General features: G+C 39.0%; 1 pseudogene; it reads left to right on the top strand.

Annotated features, from left to right (window-relative positions):
* The first annotated feature begins 11,652 nt into the window (after nucleotides 1–11,652).
* Nucleotides 11,653–11,769, top strand: LOC125250777 (annotated as a pseudogene).
* The last annotated feature ends 610 nt before the right edge of the window (nucleotides 11,770–12,379 follow it).

Here is a 12,379-nt window from a genome sequence, read left to right as displayed (position 1 = left end):
GCTCTGTCTCAAATGTTCGTACACATGGGTCAGAGTTTGAGTGGAGGTGCGCCAATTTTTTGTCGAATCTTTAGTCTCTTTGCTACATCAGGAGAATGTTTTAATCACTTTAGAAGGGAGAAATAAAGGGATTACTGGTCCACCTTCTCCCTCATTTTAAAGCGTGGAAAAGGTAAAAGCAGTTTGAAAAATCAAGACCTGTAGTATATGCAATAACTTCATTGAAGATTTTTTAATACTAAAGATTTGAAGTCACCTAGTGAAAAAAACAGTGCTGTTTTAAAATTTACAAAGCATTCAGACACTTATAAAGTAGAAGTAGAAATGTGGCAAATCTGTAAGTTTTTCTTTCACTAAGTGAGTGTACTTAATAAGCAGAAAAATAATTCTGGGCAATCACATCAAAAGAGGTACAGATAAAATGTGATACTTATAACACTCATTTAATCTTTTTTGAAGCTTTGATTGTGTTTATAGTGTGCAATATAACATGTGTTCATGTTTCGCGTGTAAAAAAACACAGTATTTTTCACATAATTTACTTATCTGTATACCGCTGTTTCCACTCTCATAAAAACGGGCTGATGACTTCCTTGTTCTATGAAGTCCCTCCTTCAGAAATACGTAACGAGTTCTGATTGTGCCAGCGGTTCCTGTGTTGTGATTCGATAAAGTTTGAAACATGGGATCACGAAGAACGGGACCTTTAACATTGGCCTATATCTTGTCATGGATATTTGTATGTTACTGTTAATGAACTGGATTGAAGATCATTTTCAACTACCTATTTTTCTCTCTCTCTCTCTGCAGGTTATGACAGACTTCACATGTTGGACTTCTGTCCAAGTTTGCTAATGGTTGAGAGATACTGACTTGGGGGAATTTTGTGAAACTTTTGTACACCAGTGTCCTAATTGCCATGTAAGAACAGTCTCTTACAACAAATACCTGCAATATTTCCATGAGAATGAACCACATTTCTTTGTCGTATGTGGACATAATGGAAAAGGTACAAAAGAGTGAGTTCTTTACGTGTCCATGTTTTTCGGAATCATAAAGTGATTAACGCAGAGGACTCTGAGAACAATCAGGAGGCTCCAGGCACCTTAACTACTTTTAATGATTTGGATGAGACTTTGATTGCTAGTGTAGAGCCCTGATGCAATATGCCAGTAAAGCTTTACTTGGTGATTAACCCCCTGGAGCGAGCTAGGACTAACTGCAGAACCGCAGAACCATACGTCATGATAGTCTGAGGACAACAGCACCAGACTAACAGCCTGAGGGCAGAAGAGGGCGGAGCAAGTGTCTTTGCATATATGTGACATATATAATAGAATATTGCTTACATACATGTGACATATATATGTCCCTAATATATGTTTTTATATAGTCTTATTATATATTTTACATTTAAAATGAAATATATATATAAATTTTTTTTTTGATAAATGTATATGGAATATATAAATGGCATATATAAAACATTATGTGCACATATATTTTGAATATATGTTATGTTATGTTCTTATATTAGGTATATGAATAGCAAAATAAATGTATGATGTAACCTAAACAAATGTAATAATGATGCTTTCATTAATTTCTTACATCTTTTTAAATATAGGTTATGGATGTGTACTTACACACTTGTAATGCAATGCACATGGCATGCCTAAGCCTTAAATGTTAAATGGTGCAGTTAGCAAAAAAGAATACAGTAAAACAGTTACAACATTAAAACTTTATTAAAACAGATTAAAATTTAAAAGAGACAAATTAAGATGTGCAATTTTAGAAAAAGGCTGAACACACAACTATTGAACTTAATATCACAACAAAACATAGCAAGCATAGAACAGGAAAATCAACCTACAGGTATATGTCATGAGCCTGTTCATTTTTTTCATCACGAGTCATTTTGGATAGCTGCAGCTCAGTCACTTTTTGATTAATTGCCACCTCTAGTTGGCCCCTGGTGGTTCCAGGAAATTTCTGGATCACTGCATCTGTAAAAAGGAAAGAAATGCATTTTAGTTTTATAACATTTATCTAAGGACATCCAAATTACAATCACCTAAAACACATTAAATTAATTCAGGACATACTTTGATAGATAGATAAACTGAATGTAACTGAAATCTAGGCATTATGTAGAACCAGGTGCAAGTGTCATCACACTGATACACCAAGATGAAAGTGATTAATTTTGATGGTTTTACTGTCACATTTGGTGACACAATTTTAAAAAATGAGCCCAATTAACCAGGTGATACACATACTCATTATTGCAATAATTTTGGTTTGGTCCAAGCCAAGGCCTCTTTAGTTTCCCCAGGGCTTCCTTTTTTGGACTTGCCACCTAAGAAAGAGCAACATAGGGGAGAACCTGGACGAAAGTAACAAAGGGATTTTCTCAGAGCCTTGACAACATTTGCATTCCAAGTTAGGAAAGCACGTTTTCTCTGAAAACGAGTCTTTCTAAAAACTCCGGCCAGAGTGGAGATTTTGAAAAACTGTTGCACGTTTGTATGTAAACTGAGACAAACGGGTGTTTAGGCAGCCAATGTCACAGTATGCGCCAGAGCTCACACCTACGTCAAAAGTGTGTACATGTGATCATGGAAGCGTTCAGAGTAGCAGTCGCATTTATGTTGGTGCAAACTCTTCTCGTGTGTTTGCATTTGCAATTTTCGGATTTTATTTATTATTTTCGGGATTCTGATTGGCTTACGTGGGATTGAGCTTCTCGTTGCACTGCCACCTACAGGTTTGGCATGCTCTTGACGGCATATATACACGGGTACGTGTAAATGAACACTTTTCTGAAAACTGACGTGTGCACAATGTTATTTTTGAAACTGGAGAGGTTGAAATGTCCATTTATGAAAATAGCCGCCCACGTGTAAACATAGCCTGAAGCTGTACTTTTTTTCTAATTACAAGCTGCATTTCTTGTTTCATGTGTCACAGTAATGATCAGTCTATAGGTTATTTGGTGCTTTAACACATCCTGAAGTTTGCCTTGTCAGAGCTTTTCAGTGAAAGTTAATTGGGTTTAAATCTCAGGAGTACCTGTCGTGACGAAAGTAACACTTGTTACTTTTGTCCCGCTGCTAATGTGGTGGTTTTGTGTTTAATGCAGCATTTATTAAAACATGTTTTTGTCATATTATACCAACAGAATATGCCGAGAGTTAGGGTCAGAAAGACAGACAGGGGTCTGATTCAACCAGACATTTATGAGAGGGCATTTCTGGACATATCTGTCAGCAACATCAGTCTCAGGGCAGCCGCTAAGTCGCATGACATATGCCATGTCACTTTGCTCAGATACTGCAGGAGGAGGACAGAGACCAGTAGGGAGAAGACTAGACCACCAGGGTATAGATCACATTCTAAAGTCTTCTCTGTGGACCAAGAGAGGAAGCTGCAGGCTTATATTAAGAGGGCATCTGATATTCATTTTGGCCTGTCTCCTAAGAAGGTTTGTGTTATAAGCTACAGCAAAAAACACTCATAGGCCTACTGCTCTTACTAAAACAATTTTACATGCTTATCAGTATGTGAGATTTGTATGTTCTTTAAATAGATCTTTCATTTTTATCTTAATTTTTTTATTAACATTTTTGCCAAATCTTTGTAAATTGTTTCATTTTTCCACTATTTAATTTTTTTGTCTCTGAAGCTGCTGCAACATATAAAAATCCCCAGTGAAGAATCAGTAGTCTTATTTTATCTTAAACATGTCATAAACAATCTCCTTCTAACCATTTTTTTTTACTGTTTTAGGTGTGCAAATTTGCATATGAATTGGCCAGCAGTTATGGATGCAAATATCCAAGTGGATGGGACGGGAAAGGACTGGCTCACCTCCTTCCTTGAACGCAACAATTCATTGTCCATTCGCCGACCTCAAGCCACCATCATGTCCCGCTCCACCAGCTTCAATAAAACAAATGTGACAGCTTTTTTTAAAAAGCTGCAGACAGTTCTGGCCCGCTACCTTTTTGAAGCAAAGGACATTTGGAATGTGGATGAGACTGGTAAAATTTACAATTCATTAAACTTAAAAAGCTAGAGTGATTCAGTGGTTTAAAATACACAAGACAAATTCATTGCTGTATAAAATTTAATAACAGATATAAACTATAGACCGTGATAACACATACATATTGTAGCTACAGATACATATATACAGATTATAAAACTGAGGAGAATAAATATGCAATTATATAAAAACACTACACACACCTAGCTATAATAAATGCATATACAAATAAATAAATAACAGATATAGTGAATATAAAACAAAATAAATATGTAACTATATACAGTGGGTACGGAAAGTATTCAGACCCCCTTAAATTTTTCATTCTTTGTTATATTGCAGCCATTTGCTAAAATCATTTAAGTTCATTTTTTTTCCTCATTAATGTACACACAGCACCCCATATTGACAGAAAAACACAGAATTGTTGACATTTTTGCAGATTTATTAAAAAAGAAAAACTGAAATATCACATGGTCCTAAGTATTCAGACCCTTTGCTGTGACACTCATATATTTAACTCAGGTGCTGTCCATTTCTTCTGATCATCCTTGAGATGGTTCTACACCTTCATTTGAGTCCAGCTGTGTTTGATTATACTGATTGGACTTGATTAGGAAAGCCACACACCTGTCTATATAAGACCTTACAGCTCACAGTGCATGTCAGAGCAAATGAGAATCATGAGGTCAAAGGAACTGCCTGAAGAGCTCAGAGACAAAATTGTGGCAAGGCACAGATCTGGCCAAGGTTACAAAAACATTTCTGCTGCACTTAAGGTTCCTAAGAGCACAGTGGCCTCCATAATCCTTAAATGGAAGACATTTGGGACGATCAAAACCCTTCCTAGAGCTGGCCGTCCGGCCAAACTGAGCTATCGGGGGAGAAGAGCCTTGGTGAGAGAGGTAAAGAAGAACCCAAAGATCACTGTGGCTGAGCTCCAGAGATGCAGTTGGGAGATGGGAGAAAGTTGTAGAAAGTCAACCATCACTGCAGCCCTCCACCAGTCGGGGCTTTATGGCAGAGTGGCCCGACGGAAGCCTCTCCTCAGTGCAAGACACATGAAAGCCCGCATGGAGTTTGCTAATATGGTGAGAAATTAGATTCTCTGGTCTGATGAGACCAAGATAGAACTTTTTGGCCTTAATTCTAAGCAGTATGTGTGGAGAAAACCAGGCACTGCTCATCACCTGTCCAATACAGTCCCAACAGTGAAGCATGGTGGTGGCAGCATCATGCTGTGGGGGTGTTTTTCAGCTGCAGGAACAGGATGACTGGTTGCAATAGAGGGAAAGATGAATGCGGCCAAGTACAGGGATATCCTGGAGGAAAACCTTCTCCAGAGTGCTCAGGACCGCAGATTGGCCCAAAGGTTTACCTTCCAACAAGACAATGACCCTAAGTACACAGCTAAAATAATGAAGGAGTGGCTTCACAACAACTCCGTGACTGTTCTTGAATGGCCCAGCCAGAGCCCTGACTTAATCCCAATTGAGCATCTCTGGAGAGACCTAAAAATGGCTGTCCACCAACGTTTACCATCCAACCTGACAGAACTGGAGAGGATCTGCAAGGAGGAATGGCAGAGGATCCCCAAATCCAGGTGTGAAAAACTTGTTGCATCTTTCCCAAAAAGACTCATGGCTGTATTAGATCAAAAGGGTGCTTCTACTAAATACTGAGCAAAGGGTCTGAATACTCAGGACCATGTGATATTTCAGTTTTTCTTTTTTAATAAATCTGCAAAAATGTCAACAATTCTGTGTTTTTCTGTCAATATGGGGTGCTGTGTGTACATTAATGAGGGAAAAAATTAACTTAAATGATTTTGGCAAATGGCTGCAATATAACAAAGAGTGAAACATTTAAGGGGGTCTGAATACTTTCTGTACCCACTGTACAAACACCAATAATACACACACACCTAGGTATACAATTATCTACAAATGTTCATGAAAGCTCATCAAAGTTTATAATTCATTTTCAGGTACCACGACGGTCCAAATGCCAGATAAAATAATCGCCACCAAGGGGAAGCGCCAGGTCGGTGCAGTGACCTCTGGGGAGAGGGGGACTTTGGTCACCATTGCCCTCGCTGTAAATGCTCAAGGCACTTGCATCCCCCCATACTTCATCTTTCCCAGGAAGATGTTCCACGACCACTTCGTGAGAAATGGTCCCATTGGCTCTGCTGGCTCTGCAAATATCTCAGGGTGGATGCAGGATACGGACTTTCTGGCCTTTCTCCAGCACTTTGCCAAACACACCCGTGTGACCCTGGAGTCGAAGGTGCTGCTCCTCCTGGACAATCACTGGTCACACCTTTCTGTGGGAGCAATTGACTTTTGTCTGTCAAACGGCATAGTCCTTCTATTTTTCCCACCCCACTGCTCACATCGTCTCCAGCCACTACAGTGTCTTCGGTCCACTGAAGTGATACATGAATACAGCAGCAGATCACTGGATGAGAACACACCCTGGAAAAACTATGACCATCTATGATTTTCCAAGCCTAGTGGCCACATATGGAAGTAAATCAGTAGCAAAACACAAGAGGTTGCTGATTTGAATGTGAGAACTTGTCGTATTAATATTTGTATTTGTAAACTGAAATTTACACTCACAGTCCTGATGTGAAAATCTGAATGTTTCGATTTGCACACGCAGACAACAATCAAAACACCCGTGTTACGAAGTTGTAGTTGCAGATTAATAGTTACAAATGTGTAAAATGGCATTCACATAAACAAAATGACAGACACAAATGTGTGAGACATTTACTGTTGCACTTTACTTCAGTTTCGCTGTACAGCTTCAAGTCGGCGCTTACAACCTCTCAGATCTGGCAGTACAAGTTCTATGGAGTCAAATTAATGCCTTAAAGTTTTGCACAAAAATAAAGTTTTGCAAAACACAAAAAAGAATTGAGCAATAAAAAAATGTTTTGCAAACAAAAATAAAGAATTGCAAAGGAAAAATAAAGTATTGAGCGAGAAAAAAAAAAAAAGTTTTGCAAACAAAAATAATAAATTGCAAAATAAAACAAAGTAGTGCAAAAATAAAAATATAATCAATTACAAAAATCAATGACAGCTGTAATCCTATTTTATCTTTGCCACATATCTTTCATGCTCAAACCTACTAAATCATTTGCAACGCTCATTTTATTCTGCGTTTCAGTCAAGCGTGCGCTCACGATACCGGTTTTCTTTTGCGCTGCACTTTTCTGTGCGGATCTTTTTATGGCACTGGTTTGACATGGGGGTGGAGTCAAGAAACGGGGGCACGCCCCCGCGAAATGCATTGGAGGGGAACGTAATCGGCGACAGGTGAAATAATTCTTTGACATGGTTAAAAATAATGAATGTTTTTTTTTTGTTGGTTTGTTTAGCATATGTTGTCGCCGATTACGACCCCCTCCAATGCATTTCTTATAGTAATATGACCCGTTGCGCTCTGTCTCACTGCCTGTATCCACTTTTGTGTCCTTAAACATTCATTTTTTGGGGTCGACAGCTTATAAAAACTTATTTCTGGGTTTTTTAGCTTGTTAGCTGTACACCTTGTCACACAGCAGCTTTTAGGCATTGTTCTGTTTTTTGTAATGAGTCAGAAAAGACAAGAAGGCAGCCTGGAGACGATTGGATTGTTTTTCCCCCGGTGGGCGTGGTTTTCAGATTATAATAAATGCGCTCTGTCTCTATGCTTGATCTGTTCTGTTCCGATCTGCGTCTCCTGCCGATGACGTGTTTCGCGGGGGCGTGCCCCCGTTTCTTGACTCCACCCCCACGTCAAACCAGTGCCATAAAGAGAACAGCACAGAAAAGTGCAGCGCAAAGAAAAACCAGTATCGTGAGCGCACGCTTGACTGAAACGCAGAATAAAATGAGCGTTGCAAATGATTTAGTAGGTTTGAGCATGAAAAATATGTGGCAAAGATAAAATAGGATTACAGCTGTCATTGATTTTTGTAATTGATTATATTTTTATTTTTGCACTACGTTATTTTATTTTGCAATTTATTATTTTTGTTTGCAAAACTTATTTTTTTCTGCTCAATACTTTATTTTTCCTTTGCAATTCTTTATTTTTGTTTGCAAAACATTTTTTTATTGCTCAATTCTTTTTTTTGTTTTGCAAAACTTTATTTTTTGTGCAAAACTTTAAGGCATTAATTTGACTCCATAAAGTTCAATTCCTGGCTCTTTGACTTTTGCTACTCTTTTTGCGATATTCCTGTAGCAAAACTGACTTGAGCACTTGAAAGCAGAAGTGAGAGAGCAGAATGGGGGTGGGGGGTGAAGGCATTTTATTGGTCGATGCCTGACCAATGAACAACGCCATCCAGTGCGACTTGGCATGCGGAAAGAAATAATTGCATATGTATGAGACAATATTTTCATTAAAATATCATTAGTTTTAACAGGTTTTTATATTACAGTAAAAGAGTAGTAAAGTTTTGGACCACCAAAACAGCACGATCTGCTCTATGTAGTGCCATCATTGCATACAAAAACATCCAATTTCATTCCAACCAATAAACGACTTTACTACTCTTTTACTGTAATATAAAACTCAGTTAAAACTAATGATATTTTAATTTTAATGAAAACAGGGATTCCCCCCCCCCCCCCCCCCAAAGAAACATGTGATTAATGAAAAACGAAGCCTCACATTGTTTCCAGTCATGTGAATGCTTCACTTTGCCTGTCAGAATGTTTGAACCCAGACCACTACTATATGAAAGTTCAAGTCCATTTACTAAACATTTTAAATATATAAGCCTGTAGCCTATATTACATCATCATATGTTCTGTCATATAGGCTACAATAAACACACAACAGCACAATTTACTTGCATCAAACAACTCAGTAGGCTATGTATTATTAGTAATTATTATAATTATTCTTTTTGTTGATCCATTTCATTTATTGTCAAACTTTAAGATGTGAATTATATTATTGAAATAAACACATTTAGTGTCGTCAGGCTTTCATTTGTGTTTAATGGATAAAACAACGGAGCTGCGATCTCAGGTTTATGGCTGCTGTAAATTTTACTTGCCACAAGATGGCACTGTTTTCGACACTTTTGATGATTTGAAACCTTTCCCGAAACGTTAAGAGAAAAGCTTCAAATATTTAACAATCTTCATTTTTCCATCCCTACTCAATGGTTTTAGGTCTTTTTGCAAATATTTCAGTTGAATTTAGCTGTTTTATTGAGCGTTTACTCATTTTGAGCCTGTTTTTTTTAAACATTAACCATCTGTAACGTCATATCCAATCAGATTTCTTTTCCCCCACGCCCACCATACACGCACATACACACGTTTGACTTTACAACACACAAACGCACACCTTTATTTATTCTCATTCTCTCTTACTCTCTTAATATGTAATGAGTTTATGCGCGAATCTCAACATAACACCGACTGTTACGTAACAGTCGGGGTGTACGCCCCCAATATTTGCATATGCCAGCCCATGTTCCCAACATTATGAAAGGCATTACACAAGGGCAGCCAGTATTAACGTCTGGATCTGTGCACAGCTGAATCATCAGACTACGTAAGCAAGCAAGGAAAACAGTGAAAAATGGCAGATGGAGCAATAATAACTGACATGATCCATGATATCATGATATTTTTAGTGATATTTGTAAATTGTCTTTCTAATTAGCATGTTGCTAATGTACTGTTAAATGTGGTTAAAGTTACCATCATTTATTTTTCTATTCACGGAGACAAGACTGTCGTTATTTTCATTTTTTAAACACTTGCAGTCTGTTTAATTCATAAACACAACTTCATTCTTTATAAATCTCTCCAACAGTGTGTAATGTTAGCTTTAGCCACGGAGCACTATCAAACTCATTCAGAATCAAATGTAAACATCCAAATAAACACTATACTTACGCGATTAGACATGTTGCATGATGAACACTTTGTAAAGATCCATTTTGAGGGTTATATTAGCTGTGTGAACTTTGTTTATGCTGTTCAAGGCAAGCGCAAGCTCCGTGGGCGGAGAGCACGAGAATTTAAAGGGGCCACAGCCAATCGGCTCATATTTAATGATGCCCCAAAATAGGCAGTTAAAAAAATTAATAAAAAAAATCTATGGGGTATTTTGAGCTGAAACTTCACAGACACATTCAGGGGACACCTTAGACTTATATTACATCTTTTAAAAAGAAGTTCTAGGGCACCTTTAACCCAGATATTTTTAAGGATCAAGACTTTTCTCCTTAAGTCACCGACCGCCCTGTTCCTTCACTGGTGCCAGGCCGGAGCCTGTTTGAGGAAGCGCTGCTGCCAGAGTATCGTGGTGGTTCAGCCAGGGATGCCCATTTAGAGTCTGCCATCCCTGACCACCCAACTGTCTGTTCAGGTAAGATTTAAAAAAAAAATAGAACTTGGTTTATCCCTAGTTAAATAATAACTAAAATAGAATTGTTCACATGATATTGATATTATTGTTTCTGTGTCTACTGATTAAGCTGTCCTATCTGAAGAAGGGGGAAGAGGTCTGCTTGATGTCCCGGGGGAGGGGGACAGGCACACTAATCTAGGCCTGAGTTCCAGGACTTCTGCACAGGCTTTCATTCCAGAAGCTTTGCGTCCCTTTCCTAAGGCTGGTCCGAGAAAGGACACTAAACAAAGAGGCAAAAGGAGGTGAGTGGCATTTGGTTTTTGCTTTGTCCTGAGTTATTTCTTAACACATGCTGCTACCATGTGGACAGAGGATGAGCAATAACTGCCTGTAAATTTATATAGATGTTGACAACTATTTTTCTTACTTTGAATATTGCAGGTCAACAGCGATCCTCACAAATTCTCCAGTGAGGGCAGCTCTGGAGGAGGAGCAACAGAAGAGGATCCAGAAGAAGCCATCCGCTCTAAAGAAAAGGCTTACTATCAAAAACACTGCAAACACGGTTTCCCAGGACAGGGGTGAGGAATGTCTTGTGTGCGGGGAAACATTCAACTCATCCTTGCCGAGGGAAGTGTGGGTGCAGTGTCTCTTTTGCCAGCTTTGGTCACATGAGGCATGCACTGAGGGTGCAGAACATTATATCTGCCACAACTGTGACAATGAATAGTTTCTGCAGCCACTGATACATGGTGGCATTTCTTTGCTGTTTTTGTTTGTTTCTATGATTATATGCTGTCATACTGTTGAAAAAAATGTTTTGAATGACTTTAAAATGAATTGACATGGCCAATAAACAGATATTTTAAACAGTTCAAGACAGGCGCTCTCTTCAAATGGATCTGTCTGTTTGGAAGTATGTGGAAGATCAGTTACAGTAATCAGAAAATGAATTCCTGAAATCATTCTCTTGTCATGATCAGTTCTCTTTAGTTCAGTTCCATGGACTTTCAGTGGACATTCAGTTTTATGGACTTTCAAGTTTTCATGTCACATGTCCCTTTGTTCTGTTTTCCACTCTTCTGTCTCCTTTGTTACCATCATTATTAGTTCAGATGTATCAGCTGTGTTCCAGTCATTATTCTCATTTGTGCTTTCAAGTTGGTCCCTTACATTCATTCCCTGTCCGTTCACTATTGCGTTTACATTGCCTGTCAGCCTGCTTAGCCAGCAGCCATATCACCCTGTAGCCCAAGACCGGTTGCCCACTGAAGCTAAGCAGGGCTGAGCCTGGTTAGTACCTGGATGGGAGACCTCCTGGGAAAACCAGGTAGCTGCTGGAAGAGGTGTTGGTAAGGCCAGCAGGGGGTGCTCACCCTGTGGTCTGTGTGGGTCCTAATGCCCCAGTATAGTGACGGGGACACTGTACTGTAACAAGCACTGTTCTTCGGATGAGACGTTAAACCGAGGTCCTGACTCTCTGTGGTCATTAAAAACCCCATGGCACTTCTCGTAAAGAGTAGGGGTCTAACCCCGGTGTCGTGGCCAAATTCCCTCCATAGGCCCATACCAATCATGTCCTCCTAATAATCCCCATCCATTGAATTGGCTCTTTCACTCTCTCTCGTCTCCACCTACAGCTGGTGTGTGGTGAGCGCACTGGCGCCGTTGTACTGTGGCTGCTGTCGCATCATCCAAGTGGATGCTGCACACTGGTGGTGGATGAGGAGAGACCCCTGATATGATTGGAAAGCGCTTTGGGTGTACAGTAGTACATATGAGAGCGCTATATAAATGCCTCATTCATTCATTCATTATTATAATAATTAATCATGGATTGTTTTGAACTGGATACGTCTGTCTAGTCTTCCTGCCTGAACACGAGTGTGACATCGTTATATTGCTTAAGGGTTCCTTGTTTTTCCTGTAGTTTCTCGGATGTTCCTGTTCTAT

Source organism: Megalobrama amblycephala, linkage group LG1 (assembly GCF_018812025.1).
Source record: "Megalobrama amblycephala isolate DHTTF-2021 linkage group LG1, ASM1881202v1, whole genome shotgun sequence".
Classification (NCBI taxonomy): Eukaryota; Metazoa; Chordata; class Actinopteri; order Cypriniformes; family Xenocyprididae; genus Megalobrama; species Megalobrama amblycephala.
This window is presented reverse-complemented; position numbering and strand designations above follow the sequence as displayed.